Below are 15,000 nucleotides of genomic sequence, written 5' to 3'. Positions count from 1 at the left end.
TAGATAGCGGAATAAATAGAGATATATTGAATGAAAGACAGTGTGTGTATGTGTGTGTGTATGTGTGAGTGTGTGTGCGTGTGTGTGTGTACGCATGTGAGAGTGAGAGAGAGAGAAAGAGAAGGAGAGAGAGGGAGAGAGAGAAGGAGAGAGAAGGAGAGAGAGAGAAGTTTCAACTGAGAAAGCTATTCTGTTAAGATGGTGGTAAAGGAAAATAGATATATTTAAAGGGATTGTTTGTATGACAGCCGTTGTGATTGTAAAATGAAAGTTGATAGTAATGGGTCAAAAGAATCGGAATAAATGGCATGAGACAGGAATGGTTGAATTCTGTAAGCCGAACATATCAACTTTTAACAAATATGAGTAATTCTTAACGTCAGAAACACACACAGACGATAGGCGATAATAGAAAATACAAATCACCGTAATGTCGAGAGTGTAGAACTAATCTGTAAGATTTATCGGTAGGTCATTTCTTGACTCTTCTTCTGCCGTAATTTTAATGTACGAGCTATTTAAGATATGCTCGACTTGCTTCCCATCGTATGCTTCATATTTACCAGAACTGTAAGTGGTTGGGAGAGACACCACATAATGATTGTTTGAGGTGGCGGTGAACTGGTTGGTGCAGACGATGCTGGCTTTAGGTGTAGGCGATGGAGCAGACGACACTCGCTTCTTCCATCATCTGAAACTGTAATTAACTGAATATCGAAAAGTAAAATAAGGAGGAGGCAAACTTGCAAATAATACTAGTCGTTGTTATATTCCTCCTGGTGCATGTGTGTATGAAAGACACATAGCTAAAGTCTTGCATGGATTCTTGTGATGAAAAATGAGGATGCCAATAATATTGGAATGGTATTCAGTATTGTTTAATGTCAGCGAAATCACAATTTGCAAAGATCAAATACTACTACAACCTTTTCTTAGGTCAATCTTACATCAAATCAAGCAAGGAGCGTAAATAGAGGCCTTAAATGCTGTTATGTCACAACATCATTACGACTCCTTTGCATCAAATACTTAAAATGGCGCCTACTGCTGAACCTCTTCACAATTTTACTAAGGCAACTTTAGTCACATTTCTTTCGCAACATCTAAAATGATATCATTCCTTAACAATTTCTCAAAGATTCAAGAAATACATACCCATTCTCGATGAAGATATATGTATATATATATATATATATATATATATATATATATATATATATATATATATATAATAAGGATTCGAAAGCTCAAAAAGATCTCTCGTTAAGCTCTCTACTAAGTGTATGGCTGACGAATGTAACTAAACTCATTTACTTGAACTTGTAACAATCTTCATGATCAACATTCAAGCGGACTTTAACGACGTGGAGTTTTATTTCTAGCAAGATGGAGGACTCCTATACTAAGCCAAATAGGTGGATAGGACGAAAAGTTTTTGAAGATTAGCCACACAACACTTTTTCGTGGGGATACGTAAAAGATAAAGTTTACAGTACAAAACCGGGAACAATCAACGAATTGAGGACAGACATTGGACTAGAATGAGCACAAGTACCGAACTAAAGGAATTTTGACGCCTGTGATTCCATTGTCTCGTGTTATCAACAGTGGTTGGATTAGAAGGATCATCAATTTGAAAAGAGGCATTCATAAAAAAATCAAATTCTATCTTTAGATTCTATTGAATTTTGAAAATGGAATGTATTTTAATAATGCTTTTATTATCATTCAGTATGTGTGTACACCTTCGGGACAGCCTGTATGTATGTATGTATGTATGTATGTATGTATGTATGTATGCACACACATATATAAAGATATGTGTATTTCTATGTGTGCATACGTATTTATGCGTCTAAGTCCTTATGTGATTGTATATTTGTTTATGTGTGTGTGTGTGTCTATGTGTCGGTGTATGATCGTTGCTTTGTAAACAGAGAGTGAACGAGTGAATGACATCATCCAGTGCAGAAACTGGTCAAAGTGGAAGTGAAGCTATTTTGCTAAAAATGTTCCAGATTATAAAGTAACAAAACAAATGTGGTATTGAGGAAGTGGAATCTTATTCATTGTTATTTATCAGAAAGGAGAGGAATAGCGCTGTAGCTAATGAAAGAAAAATAATTGGCAAGTCATTCTGATTTTATTACCTGCCAAAACAATAATCATCTTCCGTCAACGAACGACCCTTAAAAATTGTTCATTTTGTAGAAGTGTGAAATGTTTTTAGGTTAGACGAGCGTTAGTGAAACTTGTGTGAATACAGATTGAATAGGAGAAATGATGTTACTAGTCAAGTGGTGTTTGTTTGGTTTCAAACCACTTGATGCAAAGCTGTCACTCTTATTTTGACTTGTAGACAAAACTTCTCACAGTCGTATTCAATAAAGCCGTGCTTTTTTTATTTTGTTTTATTATTATAAATTTAAGATAAATGTTGGTTTAAACTGTGCATTTTGTGGCAATAGGCAAGAGTCACAGAGAGAAAAAGAGAAATGAGATAGAATGAAATAATTTTTTTTCAATGGATTCTTGTTTTATTTATCGGCGGCCATGTTGGTTGTACCGTTTATTGAACAGTTTCCTACGAACAGCAAAGATTCTTGGGTAAGATATTTCATTTAGGAGAAATAGGGAGCCAAAAAACTTTAAATTAGCTTTGAAATTTAAAGAAACATTGTATCTTAATATGCGGATGTTGGACGGCCACATTAGTTTCTGAATAAATAATTTTAGTTCTAAACACATACGCACACAGATGGATAACTACATGTACATATGGGCAAATTTTAATATTTTTTTTACACAACATTCAGTACAACTCTTGACATAATTATTACAGTAGAACACATCGTTCGTCTAATTAAAATGTAATAAATAATATAATTAAACATATTTCATTGCTTGCCTTTAGTCAAATAATATCAATATATTTTCTGTCCCCAAACTTTATTTAAGACTTTTTAATTGAACGACTGCCCGAGTCAACTGCTGAATTTCAGTTCGATTCCTAGTTGAAAATATTTTATTTTACTTTTACTAGTAACACCTTTGAGAGAGGCATGAGCATTGCTAATTCTTATTTTACTCACATTCGTAAAGGAAATAAAAAAAAAAATCGAAAATAAACCAACAATTTACTTAAAAAAGGAAAACAAGAAAAAGAATGATAAAAACGCAATTAGTTTCCGTATATCGATGCCAATTTTTTAATGTAAATATTTCTGTGATTGGTTGCGAGGCTGGCACTCCCCCCTCCACCATCGCCACCACACCGTTCACCAATGTTTGATATTTCAAGTCTTTTCTTTCTAAATTCGTTACAAAGATTTTTCTGTGGTTCCATTGTCCCATTAGTGAATGCATAAATGTTGTCTCTTTTAATAATTCTCTTTGAACGCATTTTTAATAAATATTATTTAGTCACAATCATTTCAATTGACCAAATATGTTTTTTTCCTGATATTTGAATAGCAATTATTGGATTTAATATTCTTATTGTTATCATTTTTCCTGTTTACTTAATTGAAAATTCTAGTATAAAATCGGAATTAATTCACTGCCGCGAGTCACTAGCTCGTGTCCAGATTCTGTTGACGTATTCTCTTCTTCTATGAGCATACTAATTAGAATTGGTTCATACCATTTAATCAAGACAGATATATTATTCAGAAAATATTAAGCTATTGTAGTGAACAACTGACTTTATTCTCTCGAATATATAATGGCCTGTTTTGAATATCTAATAAAACACAACTCACATTTACCTTGGAATCGATTCTCCGGTAATCAATCTTTCTGAAGGGAGGAAAGGAAAATAATAGAATTTGATGAACTTCATTTACACCTCATATCTATAATAGATCAACTTCATATATAACCAATATCGACTGAAAAAAAAAAAATCTAAAAAAAATCAAGCTAAAAAACGAAAACAAATAAAACAAGTTTCTTGAGTCCCAGAGTGCTTCTTCAAGAATGGTGTTTAGTGATGAGCATTTTGGACGTTAATAAAAAATGGTAATTAATTTTCCCCCTGGATAGGTCATCAAAATCTATTTTAGGTCACATTCCATAAAAATCTGGAAACTATTCCCTAACAGATAAAAAGGTGAGCTGAAGCGGCTACATTTGTGCAACAGAAAGCTGGTGGGAAAAATGAGATACGGCGAATTTGTCTATTGTTCAGCTTAAACGTGTCTTGTTATTTTAGACTTGACAAAATGAGAAATTTTTGTTGGTTCCTGTTGCATTGATATTTGCTGATGATTTAGAAAGCAGATGAAACAGTTTAAGTTCTCTTTATATAACCAAAATCAGCTGAGAAAATATTGGTCTGCGGTTGGTCAGAGAAAATCTGTGGTAAAACGCGAATAGCTAAAACTTTACTATGATCTTAAAGAGAAAATATCTAAAGGTCACTAGATATATCTCTTTAAGAGCGTAGTGTGTAATTTGCAGGAGATTTGACAACTATTTCTACTAGGTTGAGCGACTACGTAAATGCTCCTTCGTGGATTAATTAAAAACACACCTATTATGGTCTTTTGTGATGATTTACGAGTAACCACTTATTCTAGGAGACATTGTTGAATGAGAATTCCATCAAGAAGTTATAGCATCCACATAGAGAAATATCTTAAATAATTTTGTTAGAAAGCTACAGTTGAATGAAATTGAAAGATAATTATCTCATATGTGAAGGAAACGTCCTCTATAGTTTACAGGTTCTTCAATAACCCAATGAGGGAGGCTCTAGACGATCGTTCGATATGTTAAAATAAGAGACAAATTTCACTCAAATCACATCATACCATTTAAAAAGGTAGGACATATTTGATAATGTAGTCCAAAGCTCAGTGTATATAAGAAAAGGCTGAGTTGGTCGTGGATAGAAAACTTTACATTTAGGGGTCAGCGCAACATATCAAAGCTAAACAACAGCAACAACAACTCGTCTAATTGCTAAATCTAATCTCAGTGAACTAACGTTTTCTATACATTATTTGTAATTAGTAGCTATAAAAATATCTGAAGCATTTTAGCTTTAGTCATTTTGGTGGTATTCATAATGAACATCATAACATGCCTTCTCGTTCTATACATAAACACGCACACACATATACATACATACATACATGCATGCATGCATACATACATACATGCATACATATAATGTGTCTATGTATGAGTATGTGAATATATATGTAATATATATATAAATATATGCACACATACATTCATACGTAATCCAGTCCCTCTATCATATATACACTCACGAACTCACTCTATTTCTAAGCATATATATCACAACCTCTCTGTTTCTACACACACGCACAGACACACACATACACACACACGCACGCACATACATGCCGAAACACACACACGCACGCGCGCACATACACATACATACATGCATACACACTATTCATATCTAAGTCTTGTCAAATAAGTAAAATATTCTTTCTTGATGAGATTTAATGCGACCGAAATATGTCCACTGCTGTCTTCAATTGGCTTAAAAGACCAAACTCCAACTTCCATTGAAAAGATTATTTAAAGATTTTGATAAGCTGATCTTATCGGAGGATTATCTCCAATACTGTATATCTTTAGGTTCAAAACACTTCTAGAGGGAGATTTTGTCTATTAATTGCTTGGATCATCTCAGTGAATCGATGTTTTTGAACTCAACTCCATTTCATATGTGGCATTCTACCGCGAGTATATATATATATATATATATATATATATATATATATATATATATATATATATATATATATATATATACACATATACATATATGTATGTGTATGTGTGTGTGTATACATTTTCCCGTTTCATCCATACTTGCTGAACTTCCAAATTGTCTCCCCTTCTATCTATTGAAATTACAACACACATCTCCAATGAAACATCTAATTCCATAGTTATTTCTCTATTTACCAGTTTGCTTTCTTTCTTTTTTCATTAGAGTTATCGTTTGTTGTTGTTTATTGAAATGACGACAAAGGGAGAGAGAAAGAGAGGGAGAAAGAGAGAGAGAAAGAGAGGGGGAGAGAGAAAGGGAGAGCCAGGAAGTGGTAGAGGAAGCAGCCGATTTATGTAGATATCCTATTCTATTTTATTCCATACCGCTACTTTTACAGTTTCTCTCTCCAACACCGCCACCGGGCGTCGCCGCCGCCGCCACAACCATTCTCGTTAAACAGTGCATCTCTTTGCAGGTGATGTGATGCAGAACACCATCGACACGATTATTCCATTATAAGCATGGGTCAACTTTGTCAACAACACTTACAACAGCATGCCTCACTAACTTAATGGCTCTTCGCTCTGGATAAACAGCAAAATTAAATTAAATTTCATTTTTTTTTACTCCATTAACTCGCTTTCAAATATTTATTTGTATTTTGTTACCAAAACACAATTATGTGTATTGGAAAACAAATAGTGTGAAAATCTTGAATCTATTCAGGAAATCAAAAGGACTTTGATACAATAAAAACCACGTAGAATATCAAAAGGAAAGATACGAAGTGGCTAAAAAAATAAAGAAGTAAATCTATAAATCTCTAATATATTCTGTTTGTTGTTGAATTTGTTGAAGGGGCTGAAATATGGCGGAATACAGCTGCAGAAGTTGGGGTGGTTTGAGGTTTTGTGTGCCAGAGTACAACAGTAGAGTTTGTTGTGGTTGTTGTTGCTGTTTACCCCAAGGTGAGCTATAATCAGCTTCGTTTTCGATTATAATTCCATTCATATTTTGGATGCATTTGTAGGAAGATTAAACGAGACCCAGGCCGTATTTTTACGTAGTTCTCTGTGTCACACAACACACTCGCCTGTCGCTCTGTGACCACGTTGGCCGCCATATTTATAGATTCTGTGGGCGAGTTTTGTGGCACGACGAAGTTCCACTTGTTCAACTTACCTCCGTTTCTTGGAGGAAATGGGTCACTGACAATGGTGTCCCATGGCCCTCTCACAAGGCAGTGTAGCTGATTGTGTGTGAGAGAGGAAGAAGAACAAGAAGATGACGGCACAGGGATTGAGGAGTTCTACTACAAAGAAGGACAGGAGGAGGAGGAGACTCGACCGGAGGAGATCACTGGTACTTAAATTTTTGATCCTGAAAGGCTCAAAAGCGAAGTTGATGTGGAATTTGAATCCACATTGCAAGGAGTCGGAACATTAAACTGTACTCAGCACAGACAGAAGCGCTCCACATAACTGATAAGTACAGTTGCGTGAGTACGTGTATGTGAGGTGTGTGTATGTATATGCGTGTGTATGTGCTTGTGTATGTGTGTCTGCGTCCATACATATATATATATATATGTGTGTGTGTGTGTGTGTGTGTGTGTGTGTGTGTGTGTGTGTGTGTGTGTGTGTGTGTGTGTGTGTGTGTGTAGATGTACATCTTTAGGGAACGTACGTATAAAACATATGAAAACAGCTTTGCACATTCAGTGAGTTTTGTGATACTTCAAGGTAATGTAATATATATATATATATATATATATATATATATATATATATATATATATATATATATATATATATATATATATATATATATCGGGTTCGATTCTTTTGCGTGGCATCTGGCATGAATCTAGTTTTCTACAGCAGTTCTCCAATTCTCATCTTGTGGATGCAAGAGGATTCATGAAAGCGTAACGGAGGCATTCTGCATGAGAATTACATCTGTGGAATACTCACCCACTTGCATTTTAGTTGGATGGGCAGATAACTCTGTCGGCGAACGACAGAAATCCACCATCATATATTATTAAACATTAAATATCTATTTCAATTAATGCAACTTGGTTGACTCAAGTAAATGAACAGAGAGAACTGAGCTGAAGGTAAGTGAGTGAGAGTGAATACTCAACCCGAGTGAATGCTCAACTCGAGTGAATACAGCACGAGTGAGTATACTCAGTTTGAAAGAAACTAAAAGACACAGGATCCAAGGGAACCTGCACCAATAGGATGTCGCAACATTTATTTAGCATTGTCACCAAATTAGGATTTGTGTGTGTGTGTGTGGGGGGGGGGGGGACGCCGTTACCATCACCGTCACCAGCAGTAGCAGTAGCACCACCGCCATCACCAACATCACCATCACCATCAGCATCGTTACTAGAAGAAGCAGTACCCCACCATTATCATTATCACCACCACCACCACCACCACCGCTACAATCCACATCGTCATTAACTTTTTACTTCCTCCAATTCCTCTTCATCATTATCATAAATCATAATCGTCCTCCTTCTCCTGCTCCCCTTCATCATCATCATCATCATCATCATCATCATATCTCCTCCTCCCTCCTCTTCATTAACCTCATCATTAATGATATATTTCTTGTTCTGTGCCGCCATTATCCCAGCCTGTTGATTATTCAAACAACTATTTACTTTGTGAATTTATTTTAACTAAAACTTTTCTTTTTTTATTTTTCACTTCAGTTATTAAAAAAGCAAACAAACAAACGCAAACTGTTTTTTATATAATGATTAAGTGGAGCATTTAATGCTTATTAAACACATCAATATGAATCTATGTCTGTCTTCGCAACAGTCTGCGTTCAAATACTTATATGTGTAGATCTGAACAACAAGTCGCTGTTTCTATCAAAAATGACAACACGCTTGTGGTGAGAGAAAACTAAATAAATTGAGAGAATGGAGCTCAGCCAATCAACCTTTGGTTTTGTTTTTAAAAAAAATTAAAAAAATTAAAACAACTACCCCACCAACTACCAATTAATAAAAGAAGTTTGTAAGTTATTTTTTTATCTTCGTATTTACTGTCGTAAAACTCCCCATCCGTTTATCTAGCTTCAGACTAATTCATTAGCCTTTCTCTGGACACATTGAGAAAGGTCACCATTGTTCATGCACTTTCCCTTCTAATTGAAATGGCTGTTTAGTTTAGACAATTTACTTAATCTGGTTTATAACAACAAATGCATATTTTCGTCTTTTTCATTTTGTTTTTGTGCTTGCTTATTGTTTTCGTATAAAAATGAATAATTATAAATTAAAAGAAACAAACAAACAGATAATTACAAATAACAAAGTATCTATGCTTTAATTAAGAAATCCTCGATGATTAAAAAAATAAAAAAAAGTTTAACATTGCAAGACATCAAAAATAGAAAACGAAATTGAAAGCCATAAAAACTGTTGTAGCTAATGCTTTGCTTTGATCAACGCAGTAAAAATATCTACGGCCATGATAGATTTTTCTCTTGATAAAACTAGTGCCGCTACTCGTATCGATCGGAAACTGCCTCCACAAGCAATTATAATCAATTTCTTTTATTATTACTTTTTTTTTTTGATTCAAAATTAAAACCATAGCCAAGGCTTTGATGAAAACAGTAACTGGAAAATTATTTAACAAAAGATGCAGTTCTCATTTTATATAAATTTTCGCATGTTTCCCTAAATCAAGGATTATTTCCCTTAAAACGCCTTGCTCATCGATAAATTTATATTTATTTCATTAAAAAATCTCCAACAAAACTCCACAAAGAAAGCTTCTTTAAAAAGAAAAAAAAATCATTTCTTCTAATTTTATAAATTCTTCAGTCATCTATTTGTCTTTATACTAATTTACATCTTAATTATAAACCACTTCTTTCCAATTAGACATCTGAACAAAGCAAGTTTAATCCTATTTTCGACAAAACGGCTTAATAAAAAAAAACTTGATTTGTTTGAAAAATTTCTTTGGAGTGAAAGTGAATTCTATTAAAATGTCTTTTCTTCTTTAATTCGATTAGTTTCTTGGAGTAAATATTAAAAAGGAATCCAGATTATTTCTCTACTGTATTAATTTATATTACCACTCGAGAGTGTTGCAATCAATTCTTAGTCATGAGATCGAACCAAGTTAGATTAATCCATAACAAAAAACAAAAGCAGAAAAAACAAAACACAAACAAAAAAAATGGTATTAGATAAATACCATGTTGCCACTCTTCGTTAAGCAGTAGTTTCAGTAATTTGAAATTAAAAAATAAAAGGAAATTACTAAATTTTCTTGGCACCTTCACCCCTTGTTTTTAGGAACCCTCACCCCCTCCTTTCTTGGACCCCACCTCCCCCTTCTTGGATTCCCCCACCTCCTTCCCCTCCTCCTTAGTTTTTCGTTTTGATTTTCTCTCATTCTCAGATTATTCAGATAATTATTTCAAACTCTTTAATCTTTTGAAATCTATATTCAATATTAACATTAAACTGTGAAATGTAATTAAGACTTAGTAGTAGTAGTAGTAGTAGTAGTAGTAGTAGTAGTAGTAGTAGTAGTAGTAGTAGTAGTAGTAGTAGTAGTAGTAATTGTATGTATGTATGTACGTATATATGTATGTATTGGCCAACTCAATAGATTCAGGCGCCGTGGTGCCGATACCATGATTCAGTTTCAATTCCTAATTTTCTCTTTTACTAGTTCCAGCAAGTGGGCTGTGGTCATGCTGGAGTCTCATCAGAAATTGCAGATATTTTCATATCGTTTCTGTCAGTTAATACTTATGGGAAAGGCATGGTTGTCACAAAAGCGACTTCCATCTCTAGTGACGTCATAAAAACTAATTAGAAATTAGTAAGGACATCAGACATTTGATGGGAATTTAATTAATTGAATCTCTTGATTCAATTAATTAATCAAGAGTTCATAAAAGTAGGAAAGAAAGTATCTAGTTCCTAACAAAGTACCCAGTTGCTAACAAAGTACCCATTCTTCGATTGCAAATGTTCAGAGGAAGCTAAAATATCTGTGGTGTATTGATCTACCCTGATTGTACCCGATGATAGAGATTACCCACCCGAAGTGATTAAATGTGTTAACGTACCCTGATTACATCCTGAAATAAAACTTAGCCACCCTCCTCCATCGTAATTCATTTACAAAGCCCATTTATAAAATAATGTTATTTGCATGCAATAATCTTGAATATTTCTCATTCATGCACAGAAACTGTTTGAAACGTCTGGTTTCGACTCTTATTATATTAAACTACAAAGCGATTGGCTTAAAGAAAGAAAATAGATTTGTTTTTGTTTAAGAAGAATAATTTTCTTTTACTTTTGGAAATTATACTTTTAAAAACATGAAAAAATAAACCGAGAAAAGAAAAACAAAACAAGAACAAAACTGTTCATATTAAGTGAATGTTTGAAAAAGTTTAATCGTTGCAGATTATAGTCAGGTGTGTTCCAGGCCAGAACGTGTATAAAACTAATTTAAATTTTTCGCACATAAACACATTTGTAACAGTATTAGATAGGAGAACAACATCAGTAAACAGTAAAATAATTCCAATATTTGAGAAAACATCAAAATTACTATAGTTAAGTGAAGCATAAAGTTTAATAAAACATATCGGAAATGGTAAAATTATGAAAAAGAACACTTTAAAGGGTTGCTTTTGTAAGAAGAACAATACCTTTTGTTTTAAATTGGAGAATTTGCTTTGGTTCATGTACACAATCATCTGTAATTAATTTTCAGTTGAGGGATTCAAAGTTATTTTTAATATTTTTAATTTTGTTAACTTCAGTTTTTTTCCTGTTCGTAAATATTTCATTCTAGATAAAACCGCTAAATAGATAGAGTTCTCTTAATGTCGAGGGGTTCTTACTAGTTTGTCTAATATTCTGTTTGACATTCATTGTAGCATACTAGAAAACTGTCTGAGATTTGACTTCTATCATCATATAAACCTCACTGCTTCTAGGACAGCAGACGGTTTCGAATAAATTACGTCTCAATAGAGACGTGGGTAGGGTAAGACAGTATTTCGTTTTTTTTTTTTTTATACGATCTTATCCCAACCAAACTTGAAGCCATTGTAACGTAAGGGACAACCAAAAAAGGTAGAAAACAGAGGGTTACAAATTGAAAAGGTGTCAATTAATAGAACGAATGAAGAACTGAATGTCATAGACCTGAGAAAAACAAGACGATAGGAGTGAATTCCAGAGAACAGCAATTCGAGGAAGGAATCTATTAGAGTAAGAGGACTTATAACCAACAGGAAATTCATCAAAGAAACGGTGTGCCTGGAAAGGGAAGCGAGTGACTCGTTTAAAGGACTTGATGGAGGGCACTAGAGCAGTGGATGCCTGACCAAAGCCACGTTAATAATAGATTCAGAGACTTTACTAACTACAAGGAAAAACTTATAGGACGATATTTGTGTGGGTTAGATCTAACCACACAATTCTTAAACAAGAATAACAAACGAGAATTTGCCTTTAGACGGACAACAATACTCAGGCACTTTTCCCAATGAAAATATCAGAACTTTTTATGACCTAACGTATAAACCAGTAAGCTTTCTGCGGAAGCTTTTAAGGATATTTCCTTCAAAATGCAACCTTGAAAACGTTCGTTCTTATCCTAAGGAAATTTTATGAGTGCTGTGTATGAAGTCTATAAAATTGTGCATAAAGTTTATAAAGTGAGGTAAATAATCATCGTATTGCAATTTCTTTCGCTTTTCAATGAAAAGCAGACGAGCAACTTTCTTTCTATACATTCACAACACAGTCTACGCTTTCAGGTTTTTTTGGATAAAGTTTTCAGAAATAACCCAATAGGTTTACCTTTAATTCCGTGAAATATTCACAGGTCCCACTAGTAATATATAAATGGTATTATAGATAATTTGCAGACAATTACAAGCGTACATCTGTTTCTCCCCAAACATGGAGTTCTTCAAGTACCTCTAGAACTGTAGAGTAATATAGAAACGGTATTATATAAAATTTGCTGAATACTACAAGTATATATTTGTTTCTTCTCAAATATGGAGTTCTTCAAGGACTTTCAGAATATCAGGCGCGGCAAGCAGTATATGTTATTTGTTATCAGTAAACATTTTATGGCATCCAGTATATTCTTCTCATAAAAACACTTGGCTTTATGCTTTGTAAAATTCATTATTCAATTTAATTAAACAAATCAATGCATGTATATTAATCGAGTGAAAATAAATATTTAAAATTTGTTTTAGAAATTATTTAATAGCAAAATAGAAATGAAGTTTTAATCGTAGAATATAGTTGTAAGTTTAGTGGGGGAAATAATTGTTATATTGTAGATTGCCAAAAATGTAAGAATCTGTGGAAATGAAAATAAGTTGCGAAATATAGGGTTAAAGCAATACTCTCATAAAAAGACTTCTGTATTTCTAAGTCCACAGATAAATGCAACCGAGGTTTTATATAAAAACAGATTTGATTAAGTTTCGTTATCATTGTAATGTTTGTCGCTTCTCATCGATTATTGAATTGGTTCAAAAGAAATCAAAATAAAAAATAAAAATAAAGGAAAAAAATGTGGTAAAAAAAAATCAACAACTTTTAAATGGAAGCAAATAGATAAAACTTGTGACTAAGGTATATCAGGAGAGAATCAGGATGAAGATTATAACGGTTACAGGTTGTATGGTTAAGATTTTCACTTTGCAACCACGTCATTCTGGGTTCGATCCCAAGGTGCAGCATCTCATGGCATTATCTGGGTCTGATCAATGCTTTAGTAGTGGAATTTGGTTGAAAGAGTCTATGTATGTTTATGTAAATCGCTGTAAATTCCTTGGGGTATTTTGGTCCGTAACGATAGGTTGCTGTGTCAGAACGGAAGTACCTAAATTAAAAAGTCTAATAGACATAGATCACTAAAATAAATACCCGCACAGAAACCATTTGATTAAACCCACTGAAAGCAGTGCTCCAGCATGGTCGTAGTCCAATGATTAAAAAGAAAGAAGTGAGTGCAAAAAAACGTGTCGTAGCGTTTCCTTGCTTGAGTCCAGTGTCCGCCAGATGCGACCGAAATGTTACTCCAATTGCTCTGCCACCCAGTCTAATATGGAAATTCTATTCCTGATAAACGGATCATGAAAGCTTAGGTTCCCACCGCAAAGAGGGAGGTGAAAGGAGGTGTATTTTGAACTCAGAATGCAAAAAGTCGCAACAGATACCAAAAGACATCCCAAATAATTGTTGGAGATGCATATTTGGTGGAATGATTTGAGCGATCGATGCTCACACAACCGGTGGCCATGAATAAATACAAGGCTCAGATCAATACATCCCTCAATACATATTGAAATGTTACTGATATTAAATTTGGAATTTCCATCAATATCACGAACTCTATGTCATCTATTTATTAGTACCAGTGACATATTGGGGTGGTTGCTTTTAATCACTGAACAACATACTGCTGTGGCACAAAATGTTACACATTATTAAACAAACTACTTCTCTATAAAATACATCCTCACAAACAAAGCTCCATCATTGGATTTTTGGTAGATGTGTCGTCCTGCACAACCTGAACACAGTGAAATGGTCGTCAGTAGTTGCTGTTATTGTTGTTGTTTAGCTCTTGGTCCTCCCTGGTCGAGGGAATCTTTAATAAAACATGTTCAATCCGTGACCACCTCGTACTGTATTCGGACATTGAATAGGTAGAGCTATATTAGCAAACGTTACCTCATGTTTTTTTTTTAACTTGAGGGATACTTATGTGCTATTTCTAACAAAATCTAGCTACTCCATCTTAATGAGCTTCCTCGTTGGTCCGTTAGGCACCAGTTAATATCTAATGATGTATATTTTACAGGAAATGGAAAGTAAAATATATTTGTTTTATCTGAGGTTGGTATCCAAAACTTAAAATGTAAATCATTAGATCTTAAATATGTCTTGAGCTTCACCAGAAACATGAGGTAAATTATTGACTGTACCTGTACAGCAGGTAAATAATTATCTGTGCCTGCAATAGTAGGGAAAAATAACTGGCTTTACCTGAAACAGGTAACTTATTGGTTGTACTTGAAACAAGTAACTAATTGGGTGAAACTTATATACAAGGTAATAATATTTGCTGTATTTAAAATGAATGGTAAAAAGAGGTTTTACCTGTAACAGGAATTAACTTGCTGGCTGTGCCTCGTGC

This window comes from Octopus bimaculoides, chromosome 13, assembly GCF_046866305.1.
Source record: "Octopus bimaculoides isolate indiv1 chromosome 13, ASM4686630v1, whole genome shotgun sequence".
NCBI classification, from domain to species: domain Eukaryota; kingdom Metazoa; phylum Mollusca; class Cephalopoda; order Octopoda; family Octopodidae; genus Octopus; species Octopus bimaculoides.
The sequence above is the reverse complement of the archived record's forward strand: the minus strand, read 5'-3'. Positions refer to the sequence as shown.